We start from the raw sequence: 3,259 nt of genomic DNA, 5'->3' as shown, positions 1-3,259 counted from the left end.
TTCCCGAGGCAAACAATCAATTACAATCTGTTTTAATCAAAAAATGTGAAAACAATTCAAAATAAATTCAATAATGGGATTATAAAGGCATTTAAACCGAGTAATAAGGCTTTTCTAGGCATGAGTGACTATAAATGAACTTTTCTTGACAATGGATGGCTTTCGCTCCACGTTTCCCGAGGCAAACAATCAATTACAATCTGTTTTAATCAAAAAATGTAAAAACAATTCAAAATAAATTCAATAATGGGATTATAAAGGCATTTAAACCGAGTAATAAGGCTTTTCTAGGCATGAGTGACTATAAATGAACTTTTCTTGACAATGGATGGCTTTCGCTCCACGTTTCCCGAGGCAAACAATCAATTACAATCTGTTTTAATCAAAAAATGTAAAAACAATTCAAAATAAATTCAATTATGGGATTATAAAGGCATTTAAACAGAGTAATAAGGCTTTTCTAGGCATGAGTGACTATAAATGATCTTTTCTTGACAATGGATGGCTTTCGCTCCACGTTTCCCGAGGCAAACAATCAATTATAATATGTTTTAATCAAAAAATGTAAAAAAAATTCAAAATAAATTCAATTATGGGATTATAAAGGCATTTAAACCGAGTAATAAGGCTTTTCTAGGCATGAGTGACTATAAATGATCTTTTCTTGACAATGGATGGCTTTCGATCCACGTTTCCCGAGGCAAACAATCAATTACAATCTGTTTTAATAAAAAAATGCAAAAAAATTCAAAATAAATTCAATTATGGGGTTATAAAGGCATTTAAACCGAGTAATAAGGCTTTTCTAGGCATGAGTGACTATAAATGATCTTTTCTTGACAATGGATGGCTTTCGCTCCACGTTTCCCGAGGCAAACAATCAATTACCATCTGTTTTAATCAAAAAATGTAAAAAAAATTCAAAATAAATTCAATAATGGGATTTTAAAGACATTTAAACTGAGTAATAAGGCTTTTCTAGGCTTGAGTGACTATAAATGAACTTTTCTTGACAATGGATGGCTTTTGCTCCATGTTTCTAGAGGTCAACATTCAATTACAATATGTTTTAATCAAAAAATGTAAAAAAAATTCAAAATAAATTCAATAATAGGATTATAAAGACATTTAAACCGAGTAATAAGGCTTTTCTAGGCATGAGTGACTATAAATGATCTTTTCTTGACAATGGATGGCTTTCACTCCACGTTTCCCGAGGCAAACTATCTATTACAATCTGTTTTAATAAAAAAATGTAAAAACAATTCAAAAAAAATTCAATAATGGGATTATAAAGGCATTTAAACCGAGTAATAAGGATTTTCTAGGCTTGATCGACTATAAATGAACTTTTCTTGACAGTGGATGGCTTTTGCTCCATGTTTCTAGAGGTAAACAATCTATTACAATATGTTTTAATCAAAAAATGTAAAAAAAATTCAAAATAAATTCAATTATGGGGTAATAAAGGCATTTAAACCGAGTAATAAGGCTTTTCTAGGCATGAGTGACTATAAATGATCTTTTCTTGACAATGGATGGCTTTCGCTCCACGTTTCTCGAGGCAAACAATCAATTATAATATGTTTTAATCAAAAAATGTAAAAAAAATTCAAAATAAATTCAATTTTGGGGTTATAAAGGCATTTAAACCGAGTAATAAGGCTTTTCTAGGCATGAGTGACTATAAATGATCTTTTCTTGACAATGGATGGCTTTCGCTCCACGTTTCCCGAGGCAAACAATCAATTATAATATGTTTTAATCAAAAAATGTAAAAAAAATTCAAAATAAATTCAATTATGGGGTTATAAAGGCATTTAAACCGAGTAATAAGGCTTTTCTAGGCATGAGTGACTATAAATGATCTTTTCTTGACAATGGATGGCTTTCGATCCACGTTTCCCGAGGCAAACAATCAATTACAATCTGTTTTAATCAAAAAATGCAAAAAAATTCAAAATAAATTCAATTATGGGGTTATAAAGGCATTTAAACCGAGTAATAAGGCTTTTCTAGGCATGAGTGACTATAAATGATCTTTTCTTGACAATGGATGGCTTTCGCTCCACGTTTCCCGAGGCAAACAATCAATTACCATCTGTTTTAATAAAAAAATGTAAAAAAAATTCAAAATAAATTCAATAATGGGATTTTAAAGACATTTAAACTGAGTAATAAGGCTTTTCTAGGCTTGAGTGACTATAAATGAACTTTTCTTGACAATGGATGGCTTTTGCTCCATGTTTCTAGAGGTCAACATTCAATTACAATATGTTTTAATCAAAAAATGTAAAAAAAATTTAAAATAAATTCAATAATAGGATTATAAAGGCATTTAAACCGAGTAATAAGGCTTTTCTAGGCATGAGTGACTATAAATGATCTTTTCTTGACAATGGATGGCTTTCGCTCCACGTTTCCCGAGGCAAACTATCAATTACAATCTGTTTTAATCAAAAAATGTAAAAACATTCAAAAAAAATTCAATAATGGGATTATAAAGGCATTTAAACCGAGTAATAAGGCTTTTCTAGGCTTGATCGACTATAAATGAACTTTTCTTGACAGTGGATGGCTTTTGCTCCATGTTTCTAGAGGTAAACAATCTATTACAATATGTTTTAATCAAAAAATGTAAAAAAAGTTCAAAATAAATTCAATAATGGGATTATAAAGGCATTTAAACCGAGTAATAAGGCTTTTCTAGGCATGAGTGACTATAAATGAACTTTTCTTGACAATGGAAGGCTTTCGCTCCACGTTTCCCGAGGCAAACAATCAATTACAATCTGTTTTAATCAAAAAATGTAAAAAAAATTCAAAATAAATTCAATAATGGGATTATAAAGGCAATTAAACCGAGTAATAAGGCTTTTCTAGGCATGATTGACTATAAATGATCTTTTCTTGACAATGGATGGCTTTCGCTCCACGTTTCCCGAGGCAAACAATCAATTACAATCTGTTTTAATCAAAAAATGTAAAAACAATTCAAAATAAATTCAATAATGGGATTATAAAGGCATTTAAACCGAGTAATAAGGCTTTTCTAGGCTTGATTGACTATAAATGAACTTTTCTTGACAATGGATGGCTTTTGCTCCATGTTTCTAGAGGAAACAATCTATTACAATATGTTTTAATCAAAAAATGTAAAAAAAATTCAAAATAAATTCAATAATGGGATTATAAAGGCATTTAAACCGAGTAATAAGGCTTTTCTAGGCATGAGTGACTATAAATGAACTTTTTTTGA

The sequence above is a fragment of the Theobroma cacao genome, unplaced genomic scaffold, assembly GCF_053813885.1.
Source record: "Theobroma cacao isolate CCN51 unplaced genomic scaffold, ASM5381388v1 tig011, whole genome shotgun sequence".
NCBI lineage: Eukaryota > Viridiplantae > Streptophyta > Magnoliopsida > Malvales > Malvaceae > Theobroma > Theobroma cacao.
This window is presented reverse-complemented; position numbering follows the sequence as displayed.